Raw genomic sequence first — 23997 nt, 5'->3', positions numbered from 1 at the left:
GGCCAAAGTCCTATTCTCTCCCTACCATTCCTGCCGTTTCTAGAACTCTCTCTGTTCTTGCTACAATTGGGCTTCTTTTTGTTCCTGGTCTTCACCACGACCCCTCTCTCCCTAGGGCCTTTGCACATAGTATTCCTTCTGCTTGGAATGTCACTCACTTTGCCTAACTCTTACACTTCTCTTAGGCCTAACTAAATCATCAGTTTCTTAATAAAACCTTCCTTGACTTTTATAAGTCAATTACCAATATTAAATGTTTTCACAGTGCACATTTATTTTTGATCTCTGCAGATTTGTGTGTCTCCTCCACAGAGGCAGCAAACTCTATGGGGTCAGAAATGGTCTCTCTCTCTCTCTCTCTGACACACACACACACACACACACACACACACACATACACACACCCCAATGTAATCTGAGACATTCACATAGTGGTTGGCACACAGTGGGTCTTCATAATGTAAGGAAAACAGGTGAGAAAAAAACCCAGATTTTACTTTTGAGTAGTGCGATCTCCAATTAAGTTAAGGAAAACAGAGAAGATAATGCATCTGAGTTATAATTCGTCAAGTTAGAGGAGCTCATCTATTCGATTATTTATTATTTGGTTATGTAGGTATGGAACTTGGGACAAGTCAAGTCCATGAATAGAGATTTTAGAATTCTGTTGGGATTCGATGAGATTCCCTAAGAGTGGGCTGGATGATAAAGAAATCAGGAGATGTCACACCAGTTTGAATGGCGATCATTAGAAAGTCAGGAAACAACAGGTGCTGGAGAAGATGTTGAGAAATAGGAACGCTTTTACACTGTTGGTGGGACTGTAAACTAGTTCAACAATTGTGGAAGACAGTGTGGCGATTCCTCAAGGATCTAGAAATAGAAATACCATTCGACCCAGCCATCCCATTACTGGGTATATACCCAAAGGATTATAAATCATGCTGCTATAAAGACACATGCACACGTATGTTTATTATGGCACTATTCACAATAGCAAAGACTTGGAACCAACCCAAATGTCCATCAATGATAGACTGGATTAAGAAAATGTGGCACATATACACCATGGAATACTATGCAGCCATAAAAAAGGATGAGTTCATGTCCTTTGTAGGACATGGATGAAGCCGGAAACCATCATTCTGAGCAAACTATCACAAGGACAGAAAACCAAACACCACATGTTCTCACTCATAGGTGGGAACTGAACAATGAGAACACTTGGACACAGGGTGGGGAACATCACACACCAGGGCCTGTCATAGGGTGGGGGGAGGGGGGAGGGATAGCATTAGGAGATATACCTAATATAAATGACCAGTTAACGGGTGCAGCACACAAACATGGCACATGTATACATATGTAACAAACCTGCACATTGTGCACATGTACCCTAGAACTTAAAGTATAATAAGAAAAGAAATCAGGAGATGGAATTTTTATGAATTCCCTGATTTAGGAGTGGCAAAAATAAATGCTTCAGCCTAAAGGACTGAAAAGAAGGGGTTAAAGGAAGACCCTGCACAGATGGCAGAGGGTGTCAATAAGGAGACGATGAATGGAAATTACATTAAGTTGGAAGATATAGTAATATTGTCAAATGCTACAAATAGGTGATTTTTAATAAAGCCTGAAAAGCGTAGAGAACATTTCAACAAAATTGTAAGACTAGAAGCCAGATTGCAGTAGGCTGAAAGTGAGTGTAGGGAAAGAAGGGTGGGGGGTTGTGGGGGGTGGGTTGTGTACATAGGCATTTCAAGGGGCTTGACTGAGAAAGAAAAAAGAAGGAGAAGCATGGTGGAATAAAAATAAGCATGATTTGGTTTAGTTTATTATACTATCTTTCCCAAGAGTATTTGCATTTTTAAAGAATGGTAAAAATAACACCAACCATCTCTGAAAATGTCATCACTTCTCATATACTGTGTTAAGCATGCTGTCCTCACCCTTGAAGGGAAGTATTATTATCCCAGTTTCGCAGATGAGGACACTAAGGAATTGGAAAGTTGTCTCTCAAAGCACACAGCTAATAAATGATGTACCAAGGATTCGACCCAAATCTGCCCAGCACCAATAGCTGTGTTTTATTTTTTAACCCTTAAAACCCTTAAAAAGCTTATCCAAATATCGGTTATCTACATGTTTTCTTCACTCTTTTGGCCTTAAACCCTCAACCATCTTTATCAATATTTACTTAATTTTTTCAATAAGTTTGCTTTTTTACTGTAGATTAGATTCATGTCCAAGGGGTTTATCTGCATAAACAAAAACGCCTACCAATTGTACTTCATTGAAAGCTCAATTTATTAAATATACATTTAATAATCTTTAAACAAGTTTATATAGACATGAATTGACACATATTATTAATATTTTCTTAAACAATTTAAGCCACATTTACAAATTTAGTGTGACTGATTCTTTTAGATGCTTTGAATACTTTAATAGCAAGTAAAATATACAAAAATATAGCTATTATCTCTGTATTCTGAAAAAATCACCATGCTTAGTCTAAAACCTATTCTAACTTATAAGTACCATGGTTTAGTTTATTTTCTCATTATTTATGGACTTTTTAAATACTTACCTAGCCTATAGTTATTGTGATATCTACCAAAGATTGTTAAGCTTATTCAGATATTTCTCCAAGGTTGAAGATTTTACCAGACAAAAAGGATAAATAATATCATTTCAGACCAGCCAATATTACAAGACCTGGGTTATAAGTTAATGGCTTACTGGTCAGGATGCAACATGTGGTTGCTTTTTCCAAATATGACCCAACCTTAAGGCCTTACATCAGATTCAGCTTCCTTCTTATGTCTTAACTTCATTAATTATATCGATAAAGCCTTTGGACTCCATGTATTCTATTTAGCTTTGAGTATTTTGCCACTTGGGACCTTTACACAGAATGATAGTCTCTTGGAGTCTTATTTGCCTGGCATTGCTTGCTGTCCTGCAACCATAATATATTTATCTGCCATCATAATATATTTATTCATTTTGTTAACATTTTTTAAAACAAATGAATGCCTCACCAGCACCTTATTTTAGTTAGAAGTGCCAGGTGGAGATCATATGTCACAGGTGATGTGAAATCCATTGCACATTTAGACTACTTTCAGAGATATAGGGTATTTGACTCATATGTTATCCTGAAACAAACTAAAATTTGGTAATGTTATTATTTTGCTTATTAACCAATAGACCCTTTTATAACTGATAGTTCAACAAGATTTATATGACAAATTTTATAGACTAATTCTTAATGAGTTCTTGGTACAGTTCCTAATTTGCCTAGGACTATCTGACTTACTTCAAGTTTCCTGTATTTATGAAATTATATTTAAAAACATAAGAACAAGCGCATATCTGTGCCTTGCAATTATGTACCTAAAAGAATAAATTACTCAAATATGATAGTATTTGTCAACTAATTAAACAAGTAAAATTAAACTATTTTCTATTTTATTTTTCTTTGGTATGAAACATTCTAGCTTTTCATAATTTTTGTAATTAACCATATTACTAATTCCTTTAATATCCAAATTATCATAACTTTCCCCGTAATGTTCTTTAAGCCAGTTTTTTTATTACTGCCCTTGACCTTCTTAAAAATATACCTGCTTTCTGTCAATAATAGTCTTTTCTAGATCTATATTGATTTTTTTTTCTTGTCTCAAACTATTTTTCTAAAAGTCTTGATTCTTCTTTAATGGGGAACCTTAGAAACCAAAACCAGGGTGCTAGGAGCGAACATAAATGTTAGTGACAGGCAAAGGCACTGTGGATGATGCTGGTTCATTTTAGAGTCAGAGCTAAAAGGGGTCATTCATGTCTTTCTTTTTTCTTCAATTTAACATGATAATTAATGTTCTCTATTTTAGTAACAGTTCGGATTTTCAGTACTATCACACCTATTACATAGACAAATAAGTTGCTTTTAAAATGAAACTTTATATCAGCACTGTAAACAACTACCAATACTATTTGGCATATGTAAAAGAAAACACTAAAAATAAATACAGTAATAGAGTTTAATAGTGCATTTTGTAACACACACACACACACACACACACACACACGCACTCAACCAAAGATACATGTCCAGAATAGTGGTTTTGATGGCAGTGGCGGGCCATCTGGAGCGGCTGCTGCCATCACGTTGGCTGCAGCCGGGAGGCACAGCTGGGGCTGCAAACTCCATGGAGCCAGCAGGAGCTGTGGACAAGTGGGAACCCCGTCCCTTCCCAGTCGGTGCAGTAACACCCTAGGTGCCCGTGCAGCTTCCCAAGCCATGGCTGCAGACCTGGGCATATCTGTGCACTAAGGACGCAGAAGCAGGCCGGAGCCCCGCCCCCCCAGGCACAGCTGCAGCTGTCCAAACAGTGGTTGCAGACCCGGGCTTCCTTTTCCATGAAGCAGACAGAAGCCAGGTAGAGCTACAGCCACCCAAACCTCGGCTGCAGACCCAGGCCTCCAACTCCAGGGAGCAGGCAGGAGCCCCATCCTGCCAGTGCAGATGCAGCCACCCAAACCACAGCCGTGGACCCAGGAATCCCTGCACTCTTGGGGTCCAGGAAGTGCCCCTGCCCTCACAGGCTCAGAAGTTCCTGCTCCCACTGCCTGGATTCTCCCTGCTGTCAGTGCCCACTCCAATCTTGGAGCAAAGTTGGGGCTGAACTTGGGTGCTGTTGCAGCCTGGCTAGGGGTGCATTTGCTCAGGGCAGTGCTGCCTTGGGCCCCTCAGGACTTTGCGTGCTGATGAGCATAGGAGGGAAGTTGAGAGGTGGGGTTGAGGGCTGCTCTGCACTGGCCTGCAGATGCCCCTTGGCACCTACAGCCTGGGCGCCATGAACAGCACCAGGAGGCAGACAGGTTCCTGGGCAGGAGGAGGCCAGGGAGGGCCTGAAGGCTGGGTGCCAGGCTGCCAGTTCCATGGACCAGAGTAGGAACTTGTGATGCCTTTTTCGGGCCCACCCATGGCTACCTGTGGACCAATTGGAGTGCACTTCCTCCCCTCCGGGACTCATAAAAGTCACAGACTCAGCCAGAGCTGAGCAGACAATGGGATGACCAATGACCAGTGCAGAGAGGAGCACCACACTCTAGGGCCTCCCCTCTCCTGAGAGCTGCAGACGATGGGACCACCTTCCTGCAGAGAGGAGTCACCCACTCTATGGCCTCCAATCTGCTGAGAGCTGCAGAGACCACAGAGAGACGATGGGAGGAGGTGACGGGATGACCTGCCTGCAGAGAGGAGCCACCCAGTCTAGGACTTCCTCTCTGCTGAGAGCTGTGCAGATGACGAGACAGCCAGCTGCAGAGTGGAGCTACCCTCTCTGCTGATAGCTGACACTTGTCAGGGCAACTTGCCTAGCAGAAAAGCTACTCTCTCTTCTAGAAGCTGAACACTCATCAGGACAACCTGACTGCCGAAAGGAGCTGCTTCCTGCAGGTTTCCTCTGAGCTGTTCTATCACTCAATAAAGCTCCTCTTTGTCTTGCTCACCTTCCACTCACCTGCATACCTCATTCTTCCTGGTCACAGGACAAGAACTCAGGACCCAACAAATGGTGAGGCTAAAAGAGCTGTCACACTAACAGGGCTGAGACATGCCTCTTGCTCACCACCTTGCGGGCGAAGAGATGGAAAGAAGAGCTGTGGCCTTTCAGGGAGCCCAGACCTGGGAGCTCCTCAAGCCAAGGCTGTGCCTCCCTCCTTGGGGCCCTGTGGTTCCTGGCATCTCCATGTTCCCCAGAGCCCACCGTGGAAGCTGCTTGTGGTGCATCTGGTCTGACCCCAGCCTTGCAGAGAGCCAGTGTTCGTGCCAGCACCTGGAGCTGCCCGACCTGCTGCAGCCAGCATGTCTGACGGCGTTCGGTGGCTGGACCCCACGCTTGCTCCTACACCCCTCACTGTTCCATGCCTGACTCACCCTTGGCAGGCATGAGACCCAGGTTGGTAGCATGAGCCAAGCACAGCCTGCCAGGCTGAGTGGGAGAAACAAGCTCAGTGGGCCTGAGCAAAACGTGGGCAAAGACGCCACCAGCCACAGAGGTTTCTGGCCAGAAAAGATCCCATAACAGTTTGAGGAGCTTTGAGGGGCCACTCCACAGTGAAACAATCACAGCTGCTGACAATTATTTTTAAGACAACTATTTGAAGTCTCTGGAAATTGTTGTAAGGTCATGCAGCAAATGAAGAAACATTGATTCAAGAAAATCAACTAAATACTGATATAACAGGAGCTATGGCACTTGAACCATGACATGTTCCCTCTGCTCCCTTGGCCCAGATCAGCATGATGGAAGCCCCAATCTGTGGAAGGTTGCTAAGAAAACAGACTGCCCTCTCCTACAACTCCCAATCAAAGGCTACAGTGCTACTCTGGGAGGAGCAGCCCGCAGGCATTCCTCATTACCCATCACTTCCTGTTAAAGAGGCTGAATTCTAGATAGTATGGCTAAGAGGTCAGTAGCTCCCTTTCTCCTCCCAGCCCCCACCCACAGAGTGGAGATTATGTGCCTAGCCACAGCCATCGGAGAACTTGGGGTCCCAGATTCTCTTTGCCACAGCTTGCATATCAGGAAGAGGTTCCATGCTGTGAGAGAAAAGCCCAGAAGAGCAGAGCAGAAGCTACTGCCTACATCCAGCACCCTGACTATAAAGCAAGGTGTCACTTTTGTATAAGCAGGTCACTGTGCCTGACCCCAGCTCCGGATCAGTGGTGTAAAGATTTTGCCCAGGGAAAAAGGCAGGTCATAAGAACAGAAAATGTGAAACTTTCTCAAAGAAACAAACTTTATTTGAAACAGAGCATAGGAAAGTTCAAGCTTTGAAAACCATGGAGAATTTTGTGTTAAGTAGTTAAGAGAATGTTGGTAGCTCTATGAGAGCAATAAGATAGAGTTCCGCTATTTTATTTCAGAGAGAACCAGAAAGAAACAACTAAGAAGAGCCCTTCTAGGTCAGAACTAAGCTCAAAGACTGGCTTCAAAAAGTACCTCTGTACAGGGTCACAAGTTTAACTGGATAAAACTATGAAACAATTTATGCCCCTGGATATAGTCAAGAACAATAGAACAATTAACCAACAATTAGTGAAGCTAAAGCTGGATATAATGCCAGAAGAGGCAGAGTTTAACATGAAGAGAGACAGTCGAAGAAAGCCTGCTAAAACACTGTCATCCCAGGGTGACTGTGCCCATGCCCAAGGCTACACCCTCTAAAGAGTGACTTCAGAGGCTTCACACTATGAGAAAAAAATAGTTTAGCTAAACCACTAAAAAAATAAACAAGCAAACAACAACAGGAAGCCCTAGAAGGGAGGGAGCAGCATTTAGAGTTGCAAAATTATCTAAAAATTTCCAGTGAAACAAACAGAAAAGCATGACTTGTATATAAAAGCAGGCAACAGAAACCACCTTTGGTGCTTTTGAAGGGGCTCAGATGTCAGACTTAACGAAGATTGAAAAACAGTCTCCCTATATTTAAAAGGGTAAAAGGAAACCATGATTAAAGAAAAAAAGGAAGGTATGATGATAATCAGTAATCAAATAGGACTACAAATAGAGAGATATAAATAATTAAAATAAAAAAGAACCAAATGGAAATCCTGGATTTAAAAGTACAAAAACTGAAATAAAAATTTTACTAGAAAGGCTCAACGTTTGAACTTGCAGAAGAAAGAACTGGCAAACTTGAAGATAAATATAACATATATAATCTGAATAACAGAAAATGAATGAAGAAAATTAAGAGCCTCAGAGAAATGGATGATGATATAACGTGTACTAAAATACCTGTAACAGGATTAGCAGACATAGCTGAGTAAAAAAGAAGGAGAAAAACATTCCAAAAATTTTCTAGAAAACAATGGCTGGAAACATCCTAAATTTGACAAAAAGTATTAATCTCCACATTTAAGAATATCAAGAGGCTGGGTATGGTGGCTCATGCCTGTAATCCCAGCACTTTGGGAGGCTAAGGCAGGCAGATCATAAGGTCAGGAGTTCAAGATCAGCCTGGCCAACATGGTGAAACCCTGTCTCTACTAAAAAATACAAAAATTAGCCGAGTGTGGTGGTGCGCACCTGTAATCCCAGCTACTGGGGAAGCCGAGGCAGGAAAATCGCTTGAACCCAGGAGGCAGAGGTTGCAGTGAGCTGAGATCACGCCACTGCACTCCAACCTGGGTGAAAGAGCAAGACTCTGTCTCAAAAAAGAAAAAGAAAAGAATATCAAGAAACTCCAGGTAGATTACATACAAAGTTATCAATATCCAAACATATTATAGTAAAAGCACTGAAATAAAAAGACAAAAATCTTAGAAGCAGCAAGAAAGAAATGACTTGTCATGGACGAGGAGACCTAATAAGATTAAGATCTTACTTTTAGTCAGAAACAATGTAGGCTAGAAAGCAGTTAATTATATATTCAAAATGTTGAAAGAAAAAATGTAAACCGAGAATCTTATAACCAGAAAAACAATTCTACAAAAGTTAAGGCATAACAAAGATATATCCAGATAAACACAATCTGAGAGAATTCATTGCAGCAGTACTAAAGGAAGTCCTTCACGCTGAAAATGCAATTTTGCCAAGAAAGACCAACTCCGAAAAGTAAATTGAACCAACATGGAAAAAAAAAGAGCACCAGAAAAATTTATTATTCAATTATAAAGAAGTATATTTCTTCTTTCTTCTCAATTTATAACTATAAATACTACAAAATAAAAGAACACCAGAAAAGTTAATTATGTAATTATTTAAAAAGTATATTTCTTCTCCTTTCTTCTCAATTTATACCTACAAATACTATAAAACAAAAAGCACCAGAAAAGTTAATTACGTAAGTATGAAAACTATAAAATTATATAAATGTATATTTCTTCTGCTTTCTTCTCAACTTACAGTATTTATAGCTATAAATTGATAAGAAGGCAGAAGAAGTATACAAGATCTAAAATCAGGAACCTAATTTTCCAAATAAGGTACTAGTACAAGAAGAGCAAGCTAGCCTAAAACAAGCAGAGAAATGAAATCATAAATGTTAGTATGAAAGTTAATGAAATACAGAAAGAAAAACAATAGTGAAAATCAACAAAAACAAGAGTTGGTTGTTGAAAAAGATCAACAAAATTGACAAACTTTAGCTAGACTGACCAAGAAAAATAAGAAAGAATACTTAAAATAATAAAATCAAGAATGAGAGCTTGTTTGGAGGTTGTAGTAGGGGAGCGCAGCTACTCTTAGACCCTTGACCGAAGACCAGTCCTCTTCTATCAAGGATGGTCATCCTCTTCCACTGAGCATGCAGCTTCAGAAGAGACGGACATGGAGTGGTGAGGGGGACAGCCACCTAGCCAATCGGATCAGCCAAATCAACCCTGGTGATCAATGGGGTGGCAGATGTCATAGCCACATCCCCCTCACACCCATAAAATCAAGAAAGAAAGAGAGATATTACTAGCAAACTTACTGAAATAAAAACGAAGAGCATACTAAGAACAACTATATACCAACAAATTAGAAAACCTAGAGAAAATGTGTAAATTCCTAGAAAGACACAAACTACAGAATCAACAGAAAATGTACATAGACCTGTATCAAAATTCTTTAGAGAGGTCAGAGAACGAGGCCTAAGGAACGGTTATTGGATTTAGTGATCTAGAGATTACTCCTATGAACTTCTGGAATTTATCCCAGAAAAGTAAAATAAATTTAACAAGAAAATCAATTAATATGACATACTCTTTCAGTTGAAATAGAGAGAAATGACCCCCCAAATAGATGCTGAACTAAGTATTTGACAAACTTCAACACATATTCATGACAAAAACACTCAACCAACTATGATTAGAAGGAAACATTCTCAAACTGACAAAGGATATTTATGAAAAAAAACCCATAACTAACACCATATTTAATAGTGAAGAGACAGAATAATTTTCCTTCACGTTCAAGATCAAGATAAGGATGCCTGCTGTTGCCAATTCTGTCCAACACAGTATTGGATCTTCTATTCAAGACAATTATGCAAAGAAAAGACATAAAATCATCCAGAGTAAAATTATTTCTATTTGCAGATGACATGATTTTGTATGCAGAAAATACTAAGGAATCCACTAAAAAGCTGTTACAACTAACATACAAGTGCAGCAAGGTTGAAGGATGTAAGATCAATATACAAAAATCAACTGAATTTCTACACTCTTGCAATAAACAATACAAAAATGAAGTTTAGAAAACAATTCTAATTATAATAGCATAAAATAGAATAAAACACTTAAAATTAATTTAATAGAAGGAGAAAAAATATGCTGTAAAGAAAAACTACAAAACATTGGAAGGAATGAAAGAAAACCTATATACATGGAGACATTCAATTTTCATGGATGGGAGGATAATGTCATAAAGACGGCAATGCTTCCAAAACTGATCTTCTCGCTTGAGCCTATGAGGCCAAGGCTGCAGTGAGCCATGTTCACATCGCTACACTCTAGGCTTGGTGACAGAGCAAGATACTGTCTCAAAATAATAATAACAATAATCTTCAAATTAAATACAGTCTCAATCAAAAGTCCCACTGATTTCTTTACCAAAATTGACAAACTGATTTTAATATTTATATAAAAATGTAAGGGATCGAGAATAATTTTGGAAAGAAAGAACACACTTCGAGTGCTCACATTTCCCAATTTCAAAATTTACTTCCAACCTACAGTAATGAAGAGAGTATGTTACTACCATAAGAATAGATACATAAATCAATGGAAAATAATTGAGAATCCAGGAATAAAACCTCACACTTATTTTCAATTAATTTTCGACAAGGGTATCAAGACGATTCAATGGGAAGAGAGGTATGAGAATTATCTTTTTAATCAATGGTGCTGGGCAATTGGATTACCCACCTGTACAAAAACAAAGCTGGATCTCTGCCTTATAAAATACACACACACACACACACACACACACACACACAATTAACTCAAAATGGTTCACACACCTAAGTATAAAAGCTAAAATTTAAACAAAATCTTTTAAAATAAATATTCAAGTAAGTCTTTGTGATCTTGTATTAGGCAATGGTTTCTTAGATATGACTCCAAAGACACAAGCAATAAAATAACCCAACTAGATAAAGTTAAACTAGATAAAGTTAAACCATTAACAGATAAATGGATAAATCAAATGTGGCATATCCATCCAGTGTAATATTTAAATTTAAAAGTAGTTAAAAGAAATGAGAAATGGTATATGCTGCAGTATAAATGAACCTTAAAAACCCCATGCAAAGAAAAGGAAATCAGTCACAAAAGATCACATATTTTATGATTCTGTTTATAAGGAAAGTCCAAAATGAGAAAATCTATTGAGACAAGATGTAAAATAGCAAGTAGTTGTGCAGGGATGGGGGTTTGGTGGGAAATGGGAAGTGACTCTTAATGGGTACCAAGTGTCTTTTGGAGTTAATGAAAAGGATCTAAAACATTCTTTTAGCAATGCCTTTAGCAATTCTTTGTGAATGTTAAAAAAAACACTATATTGTACACTTTAAATGGGTAAAATATATGATACAAATTGTGTCTCAATAAAGACATTTTCTAAGAGCATAGGAAAAAGTTTTCCTACTCAGCCTGGACATCTGGGGATTCAGTGAAGACTTTCTTCTGGCAACAATTATTGAATTTAAAGCCATCATCCCTGTATGTGAGAGAGAGAGAGAGAGAGAGAGAGAGAGAGAGAGAGAGAGAGAGAGTGTGTGTGTGTGTGTGTGTGTGTGTGTGTGTGTGTAACAGAGAAAGTGAGAGAGAAGGATAGAAGGACCACATCATTGTGGAGTATTCCATAGAAAACTACATAAAATTCAGAAGTAATATAGAATCAGATGAAAAGTTAGCCAAGGTCCTAATAAAGTTAAATTACTCAAACTTGGATGTGAGGGTGATCTAGCTATAACATATGTCATCCCATTGATCACCAGGGTTGATTCGGCTGATGTGGCTGGCCAGGCAAAAATCCCCTTGCCCCCTCACCGCTCCACCTGTGTCCCTCCTGAAGCTGCACACGCAGTTGAAGAGGATGCCTATCCCTCATAGAGGAGGACCATTCTTCGGTCAAGGGCATACCAGTAGCTGCGCTACTCTGCTCGAATCTGCAAACAAGCTCTCAAAATTAATCCTATGCCACTATAACTATTGATGGAATTGGGGTAAAAAATATAATGTGACCCAATTTACATTTTACTTCTGAGTTTTGGTGGATGGATTCTTTGGGGAGAATAGAAGCAGAGAGGAGAGAGAGGAGGAGGAAACTGAAGACAGTATAGCTGGTTAAGAGATCACTGCAATAATAAAGGCAAGAAATGATGGCAATATTGATGAAGCAAACACTAGAGGGAGAGCAGGTTCAAGAAAGATTGAGGAGGCTAAGAGAAGGTGTTATGATGTGTCTGGGAGGTGGGTGATATCGCGAGTGGTGGGTGAGAAGAGGGAGGAAGCAAGGATCGGGCCCCGATTTCCAACAGAATGACCCAGTAGTATCTGAACTAACAAGTGAGCTAGAGAATATTGGAGAAAGGCTGAGTTTAGGAAAAGCTGCAACATTTTTGTTCTTGAAGATAAGGCACGTGTCTCATCTAGTAGCCCTAACATATATCACAGTGCCAGTCAAATAGCTTACTAGACAAATTACAATAGTACTAGATTCCCAGACTCACCATCCAAAACCTCAAATTTCTGCTGTGCCAACACCCCAAAAGCCAGAAAGGAAACAGTTAGTGTTAGGGGGAAACGTGGGAAGCAGTAGCCAACATTCTACTGGTTTCTGAGCCTGCCTGGTATTCCATAAAATGAAGTGCTTGCCAAAGTTCGTGGTGACAGAATTGCAGAGGAGAGAAGGACGCTATTGGAGTGGAAAAACAAGGCTGCTTTGCAGAATTTTGATTTACAGCCCCAGCTGTAAATGCCAGTTGTTCCACTAACTTCATTTTGCTAATGCAAGAACAGCTTTTGCAGTAATAACATATTTCAGTGTGAATGTCTTTTTAATAATCCTTAATTTGAGTCCTAATTCCCTTGATAGCCACTTTGAGGAGACAACTGCATTCCAAAAGTGACACTCCGTGAGCACAGTTGAGGAAAGACCAACCACACGCACACACACACGCAAGCACACACACACACGCAAGCACACACACACGCAAGCACACACACGCAAGCACACACACACACGCACGCAAGCACACACACACGCAAGCACACACACACGCAAGCACACACACGCGCACACATACACACGCAAGCACACACACACAAAAGCACACACACACACATGCACACACATGATCAGAGAAAGATATTTTAGCACATTATCATATTTCTTAAATCCGATGACATCAAAGGATTACCCTGAACCTTTTAATAAGTAACCATTCCAAATTTCCTAGGCATCAGCAACTAACAGTCAGAATCTGAGCAGGACAGAGCTAAAAGATGAAGATGCTGTGATAAAAAGAGCAATAATAAAGACAAAAAGAATAAGAATAAAGGCAAAAGCACAACTCATAACATAGCCGTGGAAGTCAGGGAAAGCCTACAGCAATGGGGACAGCTGAATATATTTTATCATGGGATCCAGTATAATTTAGAAACATTTTTTTAAACCAGTGGAGACAGCCAACAAGCTAAGTTGGGATCAATGAGCTGACATTGATGGGTCCAGAGTAACAAAGCTGCCAAGAAAACATAACTGCAGACAAAGAAATATGTGTGTGCCCTCACCTTTCCCCTCCCGAGCCCTAGGTAGAACAAATTTATTTTTGTGTAACAGAAAATGGCTCACAGTAGCACCCTCACACTCCTCATCCATTCCCAACTGTCTTCCAGACTTCTTACCTGCAATAATTCTTAACTATTGCTCTGAGAACAGCTTCATGAGACCAGCCTTGCAATTTAGGTCACAAGGCTCAGAAGGGCTCAGACATCATGCAAGAAACATCAGTAGTGCTGTGTGGTTGCACAGCACACTTCGCCTGGCCTGTTGTGTAGGAAGAAGAAAAGCCCATTCATTAATTAAGGGTAAGCCAAAGATCCACCTGTCGTTATTCATTATTATTTCTTGTTTTACCTTCCAGGCAGAGTCAAGTTTCCCCGTCATCACGGTTTTTTGCTTGTTTCTTTATCATCCTACATTCTTCCTTTATTACACTTATCAGAATATTCTTGAACAATTACTTTTGTAGGTAATTTTCTGTTGTCTTTTTCCCGGACTGTGAGCTCCATGATGACAGCACCGTGTCTGTCATATTCACTGACCTCTTCTCAGAATCTCAGCAACATGCAACAGATATGTGTTTAGGGGTGGAGGGAGGAAGATAGAAATGCAAAAAGAGAGGAAGGAGTAAAGAAGAAAAGGAAACAGGAAAGGAGAAAGAAAAGGACAACTCGTAGTTACTCATGAGCTGACTATATAGCTAAAACATTTCTCACGTGTTTTGGTTCCATAAATTTTATAAACATTTGGGCCACATAACCCCCATCAGAGTTTTGCTTATATAAAAAAATAAATGGGCAAAGTACGATTCGGGTCCCACTTGTTCCAACATGTGCCTGCTACTGGCCTGACGTTTTTGTGTCTATTATGGCAGAAGAGGGAATGGAAAATCAGCTCTATATTCTATGGAATTTCAGGCCCAAGGACCAACGATGCAAATATTTAACCAGAAACAAAAGCACAGCATGGTGAGCTGAAAAAAAATAACATACAAAGTAAACACAAGTTTATTTGCCACAGTTATCTATCTTATTAATAATAAGAGGTCTCAAACATCATGAAAATTTTTTAGCTCGAATAAAATAAATCAATTTTTTTCTGGTTTCTAGTAATGCTACAAGTGCCAAACATATTATGATGGTCTCCTAAATGTATCCTCTCATTCTTTCAAATTTTCCAAAGCACCTGAGTTCTACAAGACTGCCCAATAGAACTTCGTGCAATAATAAGTGTTCTTCACCTGCGCTGTCTCCAATATGGTAGCACTAGCCACATGGGGCTACAGAGTACTTGAAATACGACTGGTGCTACTGAAAATTAAAATTTTATTTTATTTTATTCACTTACATTTACATTTAAATAGCCCCATGTGTCTAGTGATTACTGTGTTGGACAGTTCATGATAACACCAGAATGACTTGGCTAATGGGAAAGACTGGCCTCTGCTTCAAACTCTCTGATTTTCTGATTTTTATAACATTCTGAGTAGGCACTTATAGCAATGTCTGACTCTACTGCAGCTGACAAGCCAATAACTGCAGATACATTAAGATATACAAATAAACCTTGGTGCCTCTTTTCCACAACCTGGATTGAAATGGGCATCTCTGGAGTCACCCCTTTGGTTTACACAACAAAGCATGGGGCCATTTTCTCTAAAATATCACATTAGAATACACATGACTTATGTGGAAGGAATCCTGTAACTACACGTGCTGGTAGGTGGAGGTGATATCAAATGTGAAAGACAGCCTTGGGCAAGATGAATCAGGGGAGATTTGGGAGGTTCTAGTTGAGAGAAGTAAGATTGTTAGTTCACATTCTGAGTCTTGGAAAATCAGGACATGAGAGTGAATATATTAGTTTATGCCAGATTATACACTAGTGCCAGTTGGTTTGAATGCCACCACCAGCATTACAGGCTGTCAACTCTTATCCTAGATCATGGGACACATAGGGATAAATTTCCATGGATAGCTAATTCCAAAAGTGCAAAAAACTTTAGGAATTATCAGAAGATGTTAGTTATTGACATTTTCTCTCTTTCCCTCTTTCTCTCCCTTTTTTTCCTTTTTTACTCCCTCCCAATCTTTTACTTAATCAGTAATCATTTATTGGCTGTCTATCATGTTACAGACACTGTAAGGAGCATTAGTTCTATGCTAGTCCTATATTAGTCTTAGACTTTAACTTTACGAAAGCCACATTATGTTGAAGAAGCAAACGAGTAACTTAAAAATCATTTTAAAAACCGGTTGTCAAAAATTATGGGCTTTTGCTTCATAAGAACTTGAATGAACACATTGAATTGGGTCTAGAGACCACTATCACTAATCCCACTGCCCTCTCAACATGCACACACACATATACACAATGGTTTTTCATACATTGAAAAAAAATCCTTGGAAAATGACATGGTGGGCTGTTTTTTTTTTTCTTTTTTTTGCTTCATTTTTATACAAAAATACCCATATGATGATTTTTCCTCAACTTTACTCTTCCAGACTTTCAAAAGCAACTACTGTTCAAAATTTCTAAGCCTTTTTATTAATTCACTTTGATTTTGCTTCAGATTTTACACTACTAAGCATACTAGGTCCTAGTCAATGGGATGAGATAAGAACCACACTAAAGTCCTCATGCTGCTATCCAGGCTGGCAAGCTCTGCAGACACACACATTTGATAAAAGCATTAGCTTGGGCAATGGTATTACTGGGTGGTTGCCACTGATTTGGAGATGGGGGGATGTTGTCCTGACACACTTCTCTTCCAGAGAGACCCATAGATTTTATAATTGAGTGGAGTTTAAAATGTGAAACAGATTGGCTTTGCTGGCAAGCTCCGAGCACAGGTGTGTTTATTTCTTCATGAAACAATGGTACTCCTACACAAAGCCCCAGGACCCCAGATGGATCCCCTGTTTCTCTCCACACAACCTTTGCACCTGAATCACAGGTGGAAACCACTGAACTCATTCCTTACTCCTCCTATTTTTCTCTTACACTCGCCTAATTACCCATAAATATTGCTGAGTTAGTTTTCAAGGACATACTTATATATTTTTAATTATATCTCTTAATTTCCCAATAGATCATACAAGATTTTTGAATAATCTGAGGCCTGATGTGAATGAATAGCTCCCTTCAGTAGTGAAAGTACAACTAGTTCTCTACAATTTCAGTTTATTGGAAGTACTAGCTTTGGTTTGGCTGACCTTGGCCCTGACTACCACATTATCTTTTCATAATATTCGCTTCCCATATACCATTGTAGTCCCCACCAAAAGCATTCTACTTTCCCAGATTTATCTATATTGAAATAAACAACCAAACTACCAAGTTGTCTCCTACTTATGACTTACAGTATTCATAACATAAGCCCTACTTACCTCAAGTCATAGAGAACAATGTGACAAGAGGCTTTTGTTTCAAAGAACACATTATAGGTAAAGGCAATATACAAATAATTGCAATACATGGTGTTGCATACAATAATATAAGTGTGATAACAAAACTGGGATGTAGACCTGAGGAAGGAGAGTAACTCAGTTTGGAGAGTCAAGAAAGTTTCACAGTGATGGATCCGCCTTTGTAGGGTTTGATAGATACAGAGGTCCCAAGCACATGCAAAAGCAGGAAAGTATTCAAGGTAGAAAGAATATGAAGTTGCATGTTCACCACTATAGATAGGTACCGGAAACTAAATATTTACTGAGTACCCGTTAGGTGACAGGCATTTCACTACGACTTTGAATATATTATTCACTTAGTTCCTACTGCAGTGCACTGCAGAGTCATACTTTTCCATATGACATGGGAGGGAACTGAGGCTTAGACAGTGTCAATCACTGCCTAAAGCCACACAGTAAGAGTTGTGTCCAAATTTGAAACCATGCCCAAAGACTATCTAATCTTTCCACTGTAAGTACTCTCTCGTCATATATTTTGTAAAATTTTCTCAGCTGATCCTGCTTCATGGGAAACTAAATTCAGGGCCAAATATCTTACTTTGCTGTCCTCTGCCTTCGTCCCAACACACACATTTCTTTTCTGGTCATCAGATAATAAGCACCAAATTCAGTTTCTTTTAGGAAATGACTACTCTTCAGACCTCCCTAGAGAAGCTCTGACATGCCCACAGTCCTTTCTGGTGGGATGTCATCTCTTATGGAGCTCTCTGTTTTCCTTTGCCATTCTTTCAAACTTTTTGGGAAGCTGCTGGCAAAGTTATGCTAAGGATAAAGTTGAACGCTGCTTGACTTTCTTTAGGCTCTAGGCTCTGGAAGTCAGTCCAAAGTCAAGAAAGCCAACAGTGGCTTTCCTGGTCATTAGGTTTATCAACTCTCTGCATATAGTATACGCTCCATTAAAGGAGCTGCGTGGTATCTATCACAGAAAAAGAACAACGGTCAGGATGACAGCAGCAGCCGCTCTGAAGATAAGGCTTCCTTGTGGGGGCGAGGCGGGGACAGGGACCAAAAACCTTACGAGTTAAGTCACTGTCTTGTTTCTCTATCTCTGCTCATTTCTCACACCAAAGTACAACTAGCAAAGGAAACACAAGGCAGTCAATGGATTCTAACTTGATACAAGATGCCAATTTTCTGACCTTCGTGGTGTTGCTCTTAGATCCTCTTCTTTCTGGGATTAGACTGAGGTCTCCAGGTTAGCTCTGGTGATTTGGGCACTGTAATAATAGGGCCAGGCTGGTGGGTTTCATGCCATTGATGCCCAGTCAGGGTGTTCTATCCCTTTCCAATCATTCCATGGCCATTCGTTGAACATTGACTAGGTGCCAGATCAAGTGCAAGGCAATAGACAACTGAAAAGGGGCCAAGCCAGGTGCGGTGGCTCATGCCTGTAATCCCAGCACTTTAAGAGGCAGAGGTGGACCAATCACTTGAAGATAGGAGTTCTAGACCAGCCTGGCCAACATAGCGAAACCTCATCTCTACTAAGGATACAAAAATCAGCCGGGCATGGTAATGCATGGCTGTAATCCCAGGTACTTGGGAGGCTGAGACACGAGAATTGCTTGAACCCAGGAGGCAGAGGTTACAGTAAGCTGAGATTGCACCACTGCACTTCAGCCTGGGAGACACAGCGAGACTCGGTCTCAAAAAAAAAAGGGGGGATGCTGTTCTTACTCGGAAGGAGCTCACAGCTTAATGAAAAGAGGACAATGACAGTAAAGTTAACACAGACAGAATAAGTCATCAGAGGACAAATAATCAAAGCGCTTTGATGGCGGCCCAGAGGAGCAATCCTGGAGCCTTGCCTGTTGTCAGGAAATGGGAGCGTCCTCACAGGATGAATTAGTTACCCTGTGAAGAAACTATGGGCCTCACCAGCCTGCCAGAGGCTCTGGGGTCATGCACATATGCACGGAGATACATGCTGTGAAATACGATGTGGTCCTTCCATGAGACATGTATAAAAACCATCCTGGAGGAGCTGTGGATAATTCCACCACCCCTTGAGGTTACAGCCATGTCACAACCTGGGAATTTCAACTAAAAGTAGCTCCAAGTGAGTGAAAACTCCGAGGTAGACTTCAGCCTATGCCAGCAGTCCTTCTTGCAAATACCTATCAGGGTTAGTGAGGTTAGTGAGGACCAGTGCAGGTCCCCAGCCTGATTCCTAGGGGCACTGCCACTGTAAAAACTATGACCGGCCACTGATACCATGGAGTGAGACAGTCAGTATCTATGTGCCAATACCTATGAGATGAGAGAGTGTGAATGGATCAGTGTAAATCGACCACTCCTGAAACACACACACAGGTTGTATATCATACAAATGTTAGACACATAGCACTGTTCAGTAATATAGTATTAATCTTATTAAAAATGCTCTGGCCAAATTACCCTGTTGAATTTCCATTTGGAATAAGGGTTCACACATTTAACAAATGAGGACACTGAGTCATATGGCATAGGAATGACTTCCACAGGGCTTTGTGGTAGTGCAGAAGTAAGGACCAAAATATTCTCGGTAAATAGGTGGCCCACTAGAGGGAAGCCACAGTTCTATCCTAGGCAGCAGGCTGATCTCTCTGGGATGGGAAGACAGGAGGGTCCTGAATCTGGATGTAGTCCTCTCTCTGCCTCTTACCAGCTGTGTGACCTGGTACAAGTTTACAGGATGCTCCCTCACCACGATTCTGTATTTGTAAAATAGAAATAAAAATTCTACTACCGCAGGATGGTCATGAGGGTTAAATAAGAGATTGGGTATAAAGTATCTCAGATGACACACACAAATAAAAATATGCCGGTTGTCTTCCCTTGTTTTGTTTTTATTTGAAAAAAAATGTCTACCACTTCCCCGGTTCTGTAAGCTTTGAGGTCAGGAGTGATAGCTACTGTAGAAATCCAAAGTGATTATTTGAGCCCTCACTTTATTTTGATACCCTGACGATCTCTTTAGAAAAGCCCCAGCCGGTGATGGGGGATCGCATTAGGGATTTGCATTCTCTTGCTCCTGCTAACCTCCAGTCCTCCAAAACACAGGAGGATCGCTCTAACTGACACATGATATGTTATACAAACAGGCAGCTCACATTCCGGCTAAAGATTAAACTGAACCTGCCTATAGCTAGCGTCTTTGTTTACAACTCCTGCATGTTAACCGTTGCGATTTAGCAAGCCTGGGTACTGCAATGATTACCTGAAGCAAATAATATAGTCAGCACTTTATAAGAAATGAACACTCCTCACCCTTCCTTTGGTTCTCAACGCAATACCATTAATTATGATAAATTCTTCTGATATTTGTGTTACTGTGGTAGGTAATTTCTTGGGTATTCCTCTGCAATTTGGCATCAATCATTGTCCACTTAGCATAAATTAGGGCCGAGACTCCATGGCTGAATTTCATCACTTATTATGCCTCCTTCAGGGAAGCTAATTCCTTTCTTAAATATGTATTAAATTATTTTTAAGAGGAATTTTTTTGTGTGTTTTTAGCAGTGGATGTTTTCAGGGTTTTAGTTCTGTCGTTTCAAATGCACAAACTCCCGTGGGGATTTTTAGCCATCCTAGCTTTCAGACCCATGAGAAGAATGCACCTCCTGGAAGAGCCCTGGAACTTTCAGATACAGAGCCCTTCCAAATCCTTTTACACAATGCCAATTAATATATCCCACCACCTTGTCTAATTGTCTATTGCCTTCTTATTTACAACTCATTTAATGAACCAGACAGGTTTTCGGTCATGGAAAATCTGTGAAAGTCCTGAAGTGTTGATTTCTTCCTTTTGGTGAACTTACATTCTGAGTCAGTCTATCCCAGTGTGTCCAGAATTGGTTCCTTCTGGTGGGTTCTTGGTCTCGTTGACTTCAAGAACGAAGCCACGGATACTCATAGTGAGTGTTACAGTTCTTAAAAATGGTGTGTCTGAAGTTTGTTCCTTCAGATATTTAGATGTGTCCAGAGTTTCTTCCTTCCAATGGGTTCATGGTCTCACTGACTTCAGGAGTGAAGCCGCAGACCTTTGCAGTGAGTGTTACAGTTCTTAAAGCTGGCACATCCAGAGTAGTTTGTTCCTCGCGGTGGGTTCACGGTCCTCAGGAGTGAAGCCGCAGACTTTCATAGTGCATGTTACAGCTCTTAAAGGTGGCGCATCCAGAGTTGTCTGTTCCTCCAGGTGGGTTCGTGATCTCGCTGACTTCAGGAGTGAACCCACAGACCTTCGCAGTGAGTGTTACAGCTCATCAAGGTAGCGCAGACCCAAAGAGTGAGCAGCAGCAAGATTTATCGTGAAGGGCGAAAGAACAAAGCTTCCACAGCATGGAGGGGGACCCAAATGGGTTGTCACTGCTGGCTCAGGGTGGCCAGCTTTTATTCCCTTATTTGGCCCTGCCCACATCTTGCTAATTGGTCCATTTTACAGAGAGCTGATTGGTCCATTTTACAGAGTGCTGATAGGTGCGTTCAGCTAGACACAGAGTCCTGATTGGTGCATTTTTACAGAGTGATGATTGCTGCATTTACAATCCTTTAGCTAGACACAGAGCACTGATTGGTGCATTTACAATCCTCTAGCTAGACAGAAAAGTTCTCCAATGCCCCACTCGACCCAGGAAGTCCAGTATAGCAGTGAATCTCCATACAGCAGTCAGGTGACATGAGGAAACCAGGAAGAGCTTCCTGAGGAAACATATCTAACCTCTTCTTCCTTCCCTCCCAGAGATTTAAAAAAAAAAAAAAAATTCAAGTTTCCCTGGAAAACTGGTTGACAGCTCTCCACAGTAACATGGTCATACAGAGGAATCTCTTTGCTTATCTGAATTTGTACTTAAAGTTAGAGAAGTCTTATGGCTTCCATGATACAATGATTTATCAGTAAGCATTGATAGAGAGATGTTTCCGAACTAAATAAGGCATTGCTGACACTAAGCAAGCGTGGGATATGCCCCACCAAGGAGCCTGCAGGCTGTTGTGCTGGGAGACTTATGCTCCTGAAACAGAATATGAAAATGACAATTCCCACAGCTCAGTTGCCTGCAAGTGAAAATAGCTTCTCTACTTAAGGAGAGACGGAAGAAACCATGGATCTGCAGAAATGAGTGAAGATTTTTAAGGAAGGTGAAATTTGAGCTGCAGCATGAAGACTTCTTGTTGAGGAAGCACAGTTGGTTGAGGTGGGTATTGAGAGGACCCATCAACATGAGAACCAGTAAGAAGGTGAGAAGAAGAATGGCTCATGAAGTGCTTCACGAGCCAGTGAGAAGGTCAGCCTACACTGGGGAAAAAGTCTGACAGGAGAGTATAATTCTGGCTGGGTTTGCTGAAGACAAACCTAAAATATTCATGCTCTTTCAAACCTAGGACCTTAAAACAAACAAAAATTACAATTCGAAGGAGAAGCGGTGAGAACTTCCCATTATTAGATAAGAGAGACACTCAACCGAGCATGGTGGCTCACGCCTGTAATCCCAGCACTTTGGGAGGCCGAGTTGGGTGGATCACGAGGTCAAGAGATTGAGACCACCCTGGCCAACTTGGTGAAACCCCATCTGTATCAAAAATACAAAACAATTAGCTGGGCGTGGTGGCGCATGACTGTAATCCCAGCTACTCAGGAGGCTGAGGTAGGAGAATCACTTGAACCCAGGAAGTGGAGGTTGCAGTGAGCTGAGATCGCGCCATTGCACTCCAGACTGGGTGACAAGAGAGAAATTCTGTCTCAAAAAAAAAAAAAAAAAAAGAGAGATACTCTACTTACCACCCCATAGATAAACATATCTCACAACTAGAAAGTTTTAAAAAGCCCTGGCTATTTAGCAAGGGAAAACAAAAGACCACTAGACGTTAAGGTTACAAAACTCAAACTTCTTATCGTACAGATAAACCTGGGCTCTGTGCCCTTCAGTGACTCATTAAGCTCAGATAGTCTGTTAGTGGCTGAGAAAAAACTGTTTCCTCACCCTCGATTCAAGGCTTTATTTATTTCTCTTTTCAATACCCTCCACTCACTCCAACCTGTTCTTTTCTTTAGGAAGGAAATCCTTCCTAGATAGTGTTTACCAAGGTTGTCTCTCACCTAAAAATCCTTCTTCGCTAATGTCACCTTCGGAAAAATGCTTTGCCGATTGTGGGACCAGTCATGATATCTCCCCCTCTTCTAAACTCACGGAGCTCACCACCTATTGCTCCCATGGCTTTTGTTCTAGTCAAGGCTTGTTCTTAGTTGTTGGTGTACTTATGTTCTAGATTATACATCTGTATTAGTCTGCTTTCACACTGCTAGTAAAGATGCACCCAAGACTGGGCATTTTAAAAGAGAAAGAGGTTTAATTAGACTCACAGTTCCATGTGGCTGAGGAGGCCTCACAATCATGGCAGAAGGCAAGGAGGAGCAAATCACATCTTACATGGATTGTGGCAGGCAAAGAGAGAAAGGGTTTGTGCAGGGGAACTCCTCTTTTTTAAAATTATCAGATCTTGTGTGACCCATTCACTTCATCGCAAGAACAGTGCAGGAAGGACCCACCCTCATAATTCAATCACCTCTCACCGGGTTCCTCCCATGACATGGGAAGCTGTGGGAGTTACAATTCAAGATATGATTTGGGTGGGGACACAACAAAATCATATCAACATCTCTCTAGGATGAGAACCTCATGTTGTTCATCTTGGTATCCCCTGTTGGCTTTGCACAATATCTTCACGTAATAGGCTCCCTAAATACTCAATGAATTTGTCGA

The 23997-nt window shown here is 40.7% G+C and overlaps 1 long non-coding RNA gene across 1 annotated transcript in view; it reads right to left on the bottom strand.

The window, feature by feature from the left end:
- Window positions 1-14030, bottom strand: part of LOC131384536 (uncharacterized) — an 82731-nt gene extending 68701 nt beyond the window's left edge. The window contains exon 1 of the long non-coding RNA XR_009215479.1: window positions 13910-14030. This is a non-coding gene — a long non-coding RNA (uncharacterized LOC131384536). The remainder of the gene's footprint in view (window positions 1-13909) is intronic.
- Window positions 14031-23997: the final 9967 nt, after the last annotated feature.

This window comes from Hylobates moloch, unplaced genomic scaffold (assembly GCF_009828535.3).
Source record: "Hylobates moloch isolate HMO894 unplaced genomic scaffold, HMol_V3 SCAFFOLD_11, whole genome shotgun sequence".
NCBI lineage: Eukaryota > Metazoa > Chordata > Mammalia > Primates > Hylobatidae > Hylobates > Hylobates moloch.
Note: the sequence above shows the minus strand (reverse complement) of the source record. Positions and strands in the feature narration are given on the sequence as shown.